Genomic DNA, 13,766 nt, shown 5'->3' with positions numbered 1-13,766 from the left:
CTCTCTCAAATAAGTAAACAAATATTTATTAAAAAAAAAAAAAAAAAAAAAAAAGCTCAGGGCACCTGGATGGCTCAAGGTTAGGCATCCAACTCTTGGTTTCAGCTCAGGTCATGGGTTAAGGTCAAGCCCTGAGTTAGGCTCCATGCCAGGCACCTGGAGCATACTTAAGATGGTCTCTCTCCCTCTCCTTCTCCTCCTACCCCAACTTGTGTATGCACACAATCTCTTAAAAATAAATAAATAAATAAATAAAACTTCTTCTGAAAACTCAGCTGATGATAGAAATTGTGCTAAGGTACAGAGTGCAAAGAAGTAGTATTTCTAAAACAGTAAGTTGGGAAGTAAAGAATATATATAAAGAATATTAATCAAGGCTAGAAAATTGGGAGTTGAAAAGACCTTACTTGGTACTTAAAGTCAAGGACCAAAGATATAGCAAGACTTTATAGAAGATAGTTCTATAGTAAGCATAAAGTAGGTAGACTGTAGTAATTGAATGAAATATGCAAAATGAAGTTTTCTATATATTATGTGAGACAAAGAACACTATTATCATCAGGCCCCAAGGAGTCAATCTTCATTCTATCAGTAAGTCCAGATCTGTTCCAATTTTTAGCCAACATCAAGACTGACTCAATTTCTAGAAGCCTCTGTCATAAAAGCCTACTCATATTCAATTTGCACTGAAAAAATATAGGCATGGGTATTTATTGCTCAGTCGAATTTTTAAAATAGGACTCATAATATTTATACATTGAAATTGGGTTAAATGTCCATTTCTGGAATGCATACTTCCTTTTGGTTGGCAAATAACTCGATAAAATTATCCAGTCATGTCAACTTAATGAATTATAACAGTTCAATGAAACAGAATAGGAACCCCTTTAGGAGGCAGCATAAATACTGCAAGTTTATTATTAACCATGAGGAAAAGACATGAAACAATATCATTTACCAATGACTTTGGCTCTTTGGTCAGTCTTCCGTGATACTCTGGAGACTCAATTCTCTTGGAAGGAGTAGGATTTTGCTATTAGAGAACAGAAGGCTGATTTCATTTTTGCCCTAATGTACCATTTTTTACCAAAAAAAAGGATATTAAATATTATGAATACAAGCTTATAAATATAAAGGGCCAGGAGAAGAAATCGTATCCCTGTGCCAAGCTACAAAATTCAAGTGCAAAACTGAACTCCTTCTGTTATCAATTCTCAGGCACCCTTAAGCTAGCCCGTTGAGACATGCCTTCTGTTTTAGAGGCTTTGTACATTTAAATTGGGAAGCTGAATCTTCAAAGCTAACATCAAAAATTGCAGAAGCTACCCATGGCATGTTCCTAAAGGTTTCTATTAGCAACAGAGAAACTGGACTGCATAGTCCTGAACTTCTTATGTTTCAGATTATCTCTGTTTTGGTTAAATCATGAGACAGAAACTCTTTTCATACAACATAAGCAACTTTTTCCTTGATTAAATATCTCCTCCTCCTCCTCCTCCATTGAACTTTATTCTCTGTTCTCGACCACAGAGTATGAAATTAAAAAAAAAAAGTTTTTTTATTTTTAATTTTAAAAATCACACCTGCAGAACTGTTATTCCCTGGTGATTTAACTGAATTATTAATTTTAAGGAAAGGGGCAAAGTCCTATACCTCAATGTGAGCTGACTTTTGATGATACTCTTGGAACAAAAAGTACTCTTTTTTTTTTTTTTTCCCAATAAGGGGTATTCCTAATTTATTGCTAATTTTCTAATTTATTGCTAATCCAAAGGATAATCTATATTATCAAATTATCAATTAAGCAATAAAATACACAAATGGAGGTATGAAATGATTTCTATAAGGACTAAAATTGGGGAGGATGGAATTCAAACAATATTAAAAATAAACTGTTGACATTCTAGTATAATATATATAACAGTAGTGTACTGGAGCTACCTAATACTACCTCTTGAGAGCCAGTTGTTACATTTTCAAGTCCTTTGTGAGCTGGTGGACATCACATTTGTAGCTTGAAATTAGCCATGGTAAAAATAGTTACACCAGAGTACCCAGCAAATGATATGAATCATGTCACCCCTTTAGCAGGTTGTCAAATATTTATGAACATACCCCTTTATATAAGGTCAATGTTAACATCTTCATTTTGTAGAATAGCCAAAAGATAAAATTTTTGTTATGCATATCTCTTCGAATAAAACTATTAAGATTGTCAAAATAACATAAATTAAGGACTTTTTCGCAAGACCCTATAATTGATCTTTATTATTTTGTTTCACTTCCTTTGCCAAATTGACTAAAACACAATAGAGAAAATTAGTTTTTGTCAAAATACTAGCATACCACTCCTTTTTGCTAAGTATTTACTAATGATAATCATATATTCATTATTTTTTGGATTATTTCTTTATTGACTGCCTTATCTTTTCTGGTATATCTAACGTGTGTCAAGTATTCAATTAGACATATCATCTTATATAATTCTCACAACAGTTGATGCCATTTTCTTCATTTTAAACATAGAGAAAATTAGATACTTTAAGATTAGGACCATACAGCTAGTAAATGGAAGAGAGAATCTTATTTTCAAATTTATATCTCTAATGAAGTACCTTTCTATATATATCAAAATCATAAATTATTTTTCTTTACAATAAAAATCTAGAAAACTCTATTAATCCTGCAACATGCTGTATAGTTCCCAGTCAAGCCTCATCAATAAGCACATGTTACATTACTCTTCACACTTGCTTACTGGATAGATCTAATATTCCTTTGTTTGAGGGGGGATAGACATGTGTCCACTCGTAAGCATTGTTATTTTTCTCCCTCCTCTCCAGCAAAGTAGGATATTCACCTATGATTTAAACATGAAAACCTAATTTACAGTAATTTACAGATGTAGTTTGTATAATATGAGGCTATTATATTTTACTCAAATGTTCTTTTCATTTTATATATTTACCCGTACTGGATGTCTATAATAATACAAAGTATGGAATGTAGCTTTTGTGATCTTACCTTGAAAATAAAGTTGTAAACTATATTATTTAACTACGGTTTAAAAGGTTTCTTTTCAGTTTTCTATTGTAAATATGAATTAAGAATAGAATAGGATTGAGACATTTTGTTGAATTCAGAAACATAAAAATAAGATTTGTTCTGTCAATATCATATCTAGTCTTAAAACACTGATATGAAAATAACCTTAATATGCCATAATACTATGTGATTACTCCAAATACACAATTATTTGACCTTCTTTTAAGATTGCAAGATCATTTTTTAATATTTCAGAATATTTACAAGTTCCTTTTTATTCTTTCTTACCAATATTACTGACTTCCCTCTATATGCAGTCTATTTTATACAGCTTAAAATATACCTGATTCTTTTTTGATGTTACCTATTTGTATTTTCTGTGATGCTTGATTGTATCTATATTTTATAGCCCAATAGTGGTTATAATCATGCCCCCATTACTCTTGCTCACACACATGCAATCATCAGACTCCTGGTATTTGAACTGGCAAATGGCATCCAGGTAACCTTTGTTTAACAAAGTTTTTGTTTAATTACTTTTTTAAACTATATATGTTAAAGATATCAAATTTATAGTAGCAAAAATCATCATGATGGTGAGATTTTCTTATAAAATGATCTACAGGGGCAGGCTGGGTGGGTCAGCAGTTTAGTGCCTGCTTTTGGCCCAGGGCATGATCTTGGAGTCCTGGGATTGAGTCCCACGTTGGGCTCCCTTCAGGGAGCCTGCTTCTCCCTCTGCCTGTGTCTCTGCCTCTCTCTCTCTTTCTCTCTCTCTCTCGAATAAATAAATAAAATCTTAAAAAAAAAAAAAAAGGAAATGATCTACAGCCTTGAGCAGAAAGAGGATTTTATGGAATAAATCCTCATGTTGGGATATTCAGAATTATTATAAAAAGTTTTATTTGAATTAATAGCCATGTTACACAAACTCAGCATTATAGAAAATTCAAGAAATACTGTAAAACTTAGAAGAAATTGAAGAATCAAGAAACCCTTTAAAATTCATAACAGATATAGCAAGATTGAGAGAGTGAGCAAGCTGGAGATTATTAGGCAGAAAGTTGGCTGTTGGATTTCAAGATTTTGAAAGTATGAACATACCATGTGAAAACAAGATTTATGAGGTGGCTATGGCTGTGGATTGTCAGAGTATGGAGAGGAACTGAGGAAGCATGAAATCCGGTTATTAGTAAAATCATCTATATGATCATTCAACATTTCCAATGTGCTAGAAGCATGTGATTTAAAGAAAGATTATGATTAAGATATGAAAGGTTCAGCTAAGTTTCCTCAGTAGCTTAAAACATGCAGTTTAGGGTATAAGTATTGACCTGGAAAAAGGGCTTAGGTTACAAAAACTCTAAGGGTATGTTTTTCCCCTTGGCTGTGATAGACTAGACAAATTACTCAACCAAATACAATAATAAGAGTATGATACAATTTTTTTTTTTTTTTAAGTGAATGAAGGCATCCAAGAGCTATCAAGGCTACTGAAATTTTAGGGGCAAAAGTACCAGAGAGAAGCAGACTCAGAGAAGGAAGTCAACCATTATTTTTCTCCCTTAGGAATTTGCTAACTTGAAAGAAGCAGTAGACTATAAGGGGCAGTTAAGGACAGAGGAGTTAAACAGAATTTCCAACAGTAATAAAGAATTAAGAGTCCAGTGGTAGGTAAGGAAGAGACCCTGGAAAACCCCCAAGCTCTGACTAGGATCTCCTAAAGAGCTACTCCCTTGGAATAAGTATAAATAGACAGAAATAGACTTTTTCTCAAAAGCTAGAACCCGGGTTCAATCTAGTCAAACCTGTACTGAATCAGGGTGAATTTATCCTTGTTTTAACAATTTGTCAGAAGCAAAAATAAACCTCTTCTGTAAGACAATATAATTCAGGGCTTTAAAATTGCTTAACATAAAATGTTTAACATTCAATAAAAATGTACCAAATATACCAAAAATAATATATAAACTTTCAAGTAAAGCCTTTGACTTACACGTCTGTATAAACTCTAATGGACTATGGTGGCTGAATATTCTTAGTGCAACATTTAGGAAAAAAAAAAAAAGAACACTTGCAAATAGTTTAAAAGCATTGAAGAGCTACAGAAGCAATAAAAACTTAGTTAAACTAAGATTTCAGTGAGGAAAAAGCCCTTCCAGTGAGGGAAGTGCTGAAGAGAGCCAGTCATCAGCTTTCTGAAGGGGGTGATGGACAGAGGATTATGCTGACCCCAACCAGTAAGAGTCCACTGAAGGAAAGAGAAACCTATAGAGAATTAGCTGATCCATGGTTTATGACACTAACATGATTGATTGAAAATTAGAAGACCCCAAAATGTCACACCATTTTCATGTGTGAGATTCCTGGTATGTTGTAGGTGGTGGGCAAAAATAAGGACAAAAGATAAAGTAAAATTTTCTGCTTCCTTGAGGTGCTTGAAAACAAAGTCCTGTAGGGAGAGCCTACTACAAATAAACACAGCTGGCCTCAGGACACTAATTACAATGTATACTTGCATAAATTAAGAAGATAAAGAACTAAGCTCTAACCCTCTGAAGCACAGTATTCCAGAGTTGAGGAGTCGGGGACCAGCCAAGGTCTAAATTAAAAATCCAGAAAAGACAGAACCAAACAAGAAATAAACTAGAGATGAAGTGAAGCTACAAGTAAGTCCCAGCTCAACTCAATTCCTGAATGGATTGAGACTATAGAATTCTTGTTATATATTCTGAGAGAGGATATGGGAACCTTCTCTGATGGAAGATAATGTCTGTGGTTTCCATAATCTTTCATATGGAATGCTAAGCATAAAATATAAAATTACCAGATAAGCAAAGAGGAAGGAAGTGTGACAAACAATAGAATCCAACTCGTGTATATTTCAGACATTGAAACCATAAAGCTTTTAAGAGAAAACATGAGAATATGCTCTTAGCTTGGAGCTAGGCAAAGGTTTCATAATTAGGAGAAAGCAGTAAAAGAAAAAAATCTGATAAATTAGACTTAAACAGTCAAACTTCTCTGCATTAAGAAACACACTAAGAAAATAAATATTCAAGGCACAAACTGGAAGAAAATATTTGTGAAGTATCAGGCAAAACTATGAACATGTGACCTATAAAGACTCCTTACATACAGCTCAATAATCAATAAAATGGGGAAAAATGAATTGACAGATAACAAAAGGATATATATTAATAACCAATAATAGTTCATTAAAAGTGCTCAGCATTAAAAAAAAAAAAGGTGCTCAACATCATTAGCCCATAAAGGAAATGTAAAAACTAAAATGAGATACTAGCAAATACCCACCACAATGTCTTAATTAAAAAGAATGACATCACCAAATTTTGGTGATGGTTTGAAGCAATGTTGTTGGTAGGGCTGTGAAATTCTACAGCTACATTGGAAAAAAGTCTGACAGCTTTTTATATGTTGGCACTGAAACCAGAAGTCTCTCGATTATGTATTATAAAATTAAATGCCCTAAAGCCTGTCACTCTTATGACTAGCTAAGGTTTACCAAGAATGAAACATCTGTCTTAAGAGTAGTGCAAAAATATTTATTACAGTTTGATTGATAATAACCTCAAACTAGAAACACCAGGGATGTCCATCAGCAGCAGAATGAACAAGCTTACATTTAAAGAAATACAAATTTAAGAATGAGCAACTAATATGCCAAAAACAGGGATGGGCCTCAGAAACAGCCGAATAAAAGAAGTTTTACACAAAAGAGTACATCCTGCATGATGTTATTTAAAATTCTAGAGCAGGAGAAGTTAAGCTGGGTTTCTAGTTTTTAGTTCTGCATTTAAGAAACTTAGAAGTTGTCACTCCATCCTATTAGCCAGGAAGAAGGTGAACAGACTGAAAAATCAAAAACCCTTTGTGGGTTCATAAGAATGAAGGCACAGGGAAACCTCTGCTCTCAAGATTGGAGACATAGGGAATACAGAGTCATATCTTTCTTGGTTGGAGACTCATGGGCAGAATTGTGATGGGAACCAGGGCTGGCGTAGGAAAACTGAACTGTAATGGACGCATTTCTTGAGAATCAGTGTGGAAAAGTCTGTGGGTTCGAAACTCCAAGGCGATCCAGTGATGAAAGACCATTCCTCAGCAATGTGAAATTTACTTTCAGGAGCTTGACCAGATTCCCACCGTATCTGAAAAACTGGCCTCCTGCTTCTAGCAGAAGAGGAGAAAGAACCATTTTAAAATATACCAGAGCACTTTGTTCCTATCAAGACCTCTCTTCAGATGAAACTAACTACTCTCAGTTGACCAGAGCTTAGCCTGCTGGGGTATTATCAGAACCTAACTAACGTGGGGTTAACGGAGATACCCAAGTCCAGCCCACTCTAGCCATGTCCCACATAAGGTAGGAAGAGGAGGTAACAAAACTGAGAAATGCTAGTGAAGTTCACAGTCCAGAGGCGTAAGTTCATCAAAAGACAGAGACTGAACCATAGGACTGTAGAGTGCTACCCCTCTCCACGCCTCACCACCACGTTACTAAAGGCAGATTTACGAAAGGGCCTTTTACCGAATGCATCATTTTTTACTTTCAAGAAGAAAATAATAAGGCATACCAAAGGAAAAAACACAATTTGAAGAGACCAAGCAAATATCAGAACCAGACATGGCAGGGATGTTGGAATGATCATAATTTAAGTGTGTCTGATTAATAATTGAAAGTGATTTAAATTAAAATTAAAACAATTATGATTAATATGCAAAAGATTCTAATAAATAGACAGCATTTTGAGAACAGATGGCCAATGTGGGCAGAGAGATGAAAATGTTAAGAATGAACCAAAAAGAAATGTTAGAGATCAAAAACACTAATACAAGAGAAATTTCACGTATAGGTGAACCATGTATTTGTCTGACTAATTTAAACTTATAAACCCTCTAGGTTATCCATGTTGTTGCAAATGGTAAGTTGTTATTCCACACAGACACACACACACACACACACACACACACACACATAGATACACACAGTACTTCTTTTTCCATTCACTGTTGATAGACAGTTGAGCTGTTTCCATATCTTGACCAGTGAAAATGGTGCTACAATAAGCGTAGGGGTGCATATGTCTTCTCAGATTGGTGTTTTCATTTTCTTTGAGTATCCAATAGTTGGATTCCTGGGTCCTCCATACTGTTTCCTTCAGCAATTGGTGGTAGCAAATTCTATTCCCAAAAACACTGGCCAAGAGTTCCCTTTTCTCCATATCTTTATCAGCACTTGTTAATTCTTGTCTTTGATACTAGGTATCCCAACGGGTGTTTAGTGAACACTTACCGGGATTTTGATTAGCATTTCCTTGATGAATGACTAGTGATTTTAAATGTCTTTTCATGTGTCTGTTGGCCATCTGTATGTCTTCTTTGGGAAAATGTCTCTTCAGATCATCTGCCAGTTTATTTATATTTTTTTAAAAATTATTTAGAGTGAGAGTGAGTGGGGGTAGAAGCAGAAGGAAAGAATCTTCAATCAGATTCCCCACTGAGCGTGGACCCTGATGTGGGGCTCCATCTCCTGACACATAAGATCACGACCTAAATGCATTCATTTATTTATTTATTTATTCATAGGGATTTTTGTTTGAGTGAAAGAGTAAATGGGATGATTTTTTTTCATTTCTCTTTTTGCTACTATATTATTAGTGAATATAAATACAACAGATTTCTGTATAGTAACTTTGTATCTTAGAACTTATTTATTTTTAACTTATTTAAATTTATTTATTATAATATTTTTTTTTGGTAGAGCCTTTAACATTTTATCTACATAGTATTATGCCATCTACAAATAGTGACAATTTTTCTTCTTCCTTACCAATTTGGATTTCTTTCACTTCTTTTCTCTGGCCTGATTGCTACAGCTAGGATGTCTAGTACTATGTTGAATAAAAGTAGTGAGCATGAACATCCTCCCTGTTCCTGATCTTAGAGGAAAAGATACTGATTTTCCACCATTGATTATGATGTTACCTGTGGGTTTTTTCCCCCATATATGGCTTTTATAATATTGAGATGTATTCCTTCTAAACCCAACTTTGTTGAGAGTTTTTGTCTTGAACAGATATATTTTTTCATATGCTTTTTCTGCATCTATTGGGATGACCACATGGTTTTATCCTTCCTCTTGTTAATGTGATTTATCACATTAATTGATTCTGGAATATAAAATCTTCCTTGCATCTCTGGAATGAATTCCATTTGATTGTCATGAATGGTCTTTTTGCTTTGGTAATCTTTTGTTGAGGATTTTTGCATCTATGTTAAGCAGTGTTATTAGCCTGTAGTTTTCTTAAACTGTATTCATCTGGTTTAGTGGTATCAGTAACACTGATCTTGTACATTGAGTTTGGAAGTTGACCCCTTTTATTATTTGGAAAATTATGAGAAAAGGCATTAACTTTTCTTTAAATAATAGTAGAATTCACATGGGAAGCTATCTGATCCTGGCCTTTTTTTTTTTTTTTTGTTTTGTTTTGTTTTTTTGTTTTTTTGTTTTTTTGTTAGGAGGTTTTTATCCCTTTGTTTTATTTTTTCCTCTGATTCAACTTCATTACTAGTACTTAATCCATTCAAATTTTTTATTTCTGTGTGATTCATCTTTGGAAGATTGGATGTTTCTAAGAGTTTATCCATTTCTTCTACGTTGTCCAATTTGTTGGCATATAATTTCTCAAACTATTCTCATATTTTTTTTTTATTTCTGTGATGTTGATCACTGTTTCTCCTCCTCCTTTTTTAGTTTGAGTCCTCTCCTGATGAGTCTAGCTAAAGGTTTACCAACTTTGTCTTTTCAAAGAACCATCTCTTGGTTTAATTGATCTTTTTTATATTTTTACTTTCTATTTCATTTTCTTTCTCTCTTATCTTTATTATTGTCTTCTTCTACTAACTTAGGGCTTTGTTCTTTGTCTAGTTTTATTAGGTCTGAGGTTAGGCTGTTTGAGATTTTCCTTGTTTCTTGAGTTAGGCCTATACCCCTCTAAACTTCCCTTTTTGGACCATCATGTTTCCATTTTCATTTGTCTCCATGTATTTTTTTTTTCTTTCCTCTTTGTTTTTTTTCACTGACACATTGATTGTTTAATAACATGTTTAGTAGGGTTTTTTTTGCCTATAATGTATTTCTAGTTTCATACTGTTGTTGGAAAAGATGCTTGATATGATTTCAGTTTTCTGAAATTTACTGAGAATTGTTTTATGGGCTAACATGATTTATGCTGGAGAATATTTCATGCACACTTGAAAAGAGTATTCTGTTTTGGATGAAATTTTCTGTATATATCTGTTAAGTCCATCTGGACTATTGTATCATTCATAGCCAATGTTTCTATTTTGATTTTTTTGTCCGGATTATCTATTTATATATAAGTGGGGTGTTGAAATCCCCTACTATTATTGTATTACTGTTAATTTATCCCTTAATGTCTGTTAATATTTGCTTTATGTGTTTAGATGCTACTGTGTTGGGCACATAATTTTTTATAATTGTTATATCCTCTTGCTGGATTGATCCCTGTATCATTATGTAATGCCCTTCCTTGTCTCTTGCTACAGTTTTTTAAAATCTATTTTGTCGAATATAAGTGTTACTAAATTACTCCCCCCCCCCCTTTTTTGCATGAAATATTTTTCTTCATCCCTCTACATTCAATCTGTGTCTTTAGGTCTTAAGTGAGTCTGTTGTAGTGTTGTAGGCAGCATATAAAAGGCATATAAATTCTTACCTATTTAGTTTCTCTCTCTCTCTCTCTCTCTCTCTCTCGATTGGAACATTTAGTCCACTTACATTTCAAGTAAATATTTATAACTATGTACTTACTGTCATTTTGTTAATTGCTTTCTGGTTGTTTTTACAGTTCTGTTTCTTCTCTTGCTCTCTTCCTTTGTAGCTTGATGGATTCCTTTTGAGTTTTTCTTAGATTTCTTTCTTAATTTTTTGTATAGCTATGAAAGGTTTCTCATTTGTGGTTACCTTTGGATTGATACCTAATATTCTATATATTATAGTTATCTATATTAAGTTGATGGTTGCTTCGGTTCAAACACATCCTAAAAGCACTATTTTTTTTAACTCCCCCTCCATATTTTATGTATGGCATCATATTTTATATATTTTTGTGTATCCCTTGACTAAGTTTTATAAATATAAATGATTTTACCACCTCTGTGTTTTAATCTCCATACTTGCTTTATATAGATCAATCTACATTACAAGATGTTTGCTTTTATCTGTGAACTTATTTCCTTTCATAATTTATGGTTCTAATTATGGCCTTTATTTTCCACATAGAGAATTCCCTTTGACATTTTTGGTAAGGCTGGTTTAATAGTGATGAACTCCTCTAGGAAACATATTATCTCTCCTTCAATTCTGAGTGAATACTTTGCTGGGCATGATAGTCGTGGTTGCACGTTTTTCTTTTCAATGCTTTGAATACATTGCATCATTCCCTGTGGCCTGGGAAGTTTCCACTGAAATATTTCCTGATAGCCTTTTGGGGTTTCCCTTATATGTAACTGTTTTATCTTATTGATTTTAAGATTCTCTTTTGTATTCCTTTTTTTTTTTTTTCACTTTAATTATTATGTGTCTTGGTGTAGACCTTCTTGGGTTTATCTTGTTAGGGGCTCTCTTTGCTTCCTGCACCTGGATGCTTATTTCCTTCCCCAGGTTAGGGAAGTTTTCAGCTATTACATCTTCAAATAAATTTTCTTTTTTTTTTTTTTTTAAGATTTTATTTATTCATTCATGAGAGACAGAGAGAGAGAGTCAGAGACACAGACAGAGGAAGAAGCAGGCTCCATGAAGGGAGCCCAACGTGGGACTTGATCCCAGCACTCCTGCCTCGGTAGGTTGGATGGGGTGGATCACAGGAGAGCATTGTAGTGGGCTGCTTGGTGCTAAGCAAGGTAGATGAAAAGTTTTATAACTGGCTCCCATAAGAGTCCAGCTCTCTAGACTGGGGAAGGGGAAGAAAAATGGGTGTTTATCAACATGTTTTTCCCTGGGGAAATCTGTACCCTCTGGCACACGTCCAAAGATCAACTGATAAATTTCTTTCATATATACCCCAGGTACTTTTCAAACTGCTGCTTCTGTGCTGTGTCTTGGGCCACATTATTTAGCCTGCTTGAGTTGAGACTCCTGATTTTTAAAGTTTTTGGAGCTGCTGAGATTCAAAGCTGGGTGTTATAGGGACTAGTCTTCCCTTTGCTGGGGGTTCTCAGTGTGTGGTCTCATGCTCTTATTCCTCCATGCTTGTGATGTCCCTTCCCTTCATGGTTAGTCCTGCCAGGGGTTTGGATTCTGGCTGAATCTCTACCACTCTGACCCTCTTTGATGTGGCCTTCTCTCTATGACTAGCTGGGGACACCCTGTTCTTCCACTGTTCAGGTCATTTGCAACGCATGTAGTTGCTTCCTCAATGTCTTCATCAGACAGTGCAAGCTCAGAATCTTCCTGCTTTGCCCTCTCCCCACCTTACTTAAGCTTAATGTGTGAGTTCCATTGGACACTCTGATCCTTGGTATACACTCAGCTATATTTACGGGTTAATAGATAAAAAGAAAGTTTAGGGATCCCTGGGTGGCGCAGCGGTTTGGCGCCTGCCTTTCACCCAGGGCGCGATCCTGGAGACCAGGGATCAAATCCCACATCGGGCTCCTGGTGCATGGAGCCTGCTTCTCCCTCTGCCTATGTCTCTGCCTCTCTCTCTCTCTCTCTCTGTATGACTATCATAAATAAATAAAAATTTAAAAAAATAAAAAGAAAGTTTAATTTAGATGCCTCTTTGTTCATAAAACAAGGCAATTGTGTGTGTGTGTGTGTGTGTGTGTGCGTGCCCTCACACGCATGTATTTGTTTGATATATGTAGTCACCACCTTTACTTGTGTCTTTTCATCCTGGTAGTTTATGTATGCAAGAGTGCTATTAGGTATGCATAATACATAGGTATTATGTGGAAGGCAAAGTCCAGTGACCTATCTGTAAATGTCTTGAGTATATTTGTTTTAGAGACAAGAAAGAAAATCAGGTATATACGACCTGTACAGAATTCAGAAATCAGAAAATAAAATAACATTCATCTTGAAAAAAAAGTTGGTGTTTTTAAATGAAAAAGAGTAAATGTAGTAGTAGCTATGTATTAAATTGTGTATTTGTTACTTGCCTCTTTTTTCTACTCTAGATACTGACAGTCTACCTTGCTAAGGATAATATGGTGTTATGTTACCACATACAGCCTATTTGCACCACAGTTAAGATTTCCTATATTAAAATAAAAGAAGATGCAGATAATCTAGAGCTCTTTTCTCTTAATAACTCAAAATATGATAAACCCAGTCTATTCTCTTTAATTTATGATGTTGGGTGATTTTAAGTATATAGCTTCTATTTCCTTGGTATATATTAACCATGAAAGATAGGATTTTTCTCTTGAATTTTAAATTTGTATACCAAATACCACTCTAATATTTATATTATACTATTTTCCTTCCTAGAAAACATAGTTTCTACAAGTATGATGTTTTCTGGGTTTCTTCTATTTTTATGTCATGACCGGTAATAACTAAGAATGTCAAGATATTAGTATAGGTTCCTAAATATGAAATGTCTCACTTAAGTTATCATGAAAACTATGTAAGGAAAGTGATCTATCTTTCTTACCTGTGTATTTTAATC

Source organism: Canis lupus, chromosome 6 (genome assembly GCF_003254725.2).
Source record: "Canis lupus dingo isolate Sandy chromosome 6, ASM325472v2, whole genome shotgun sequence".
NCBI lineage: Eukaryota > Metazoa > Chordata > Mammalia > Carnivora > Canidae > Canis > Canis lupus.
This window is presented reverse-complemented; position numbering follows the sequence as displayed.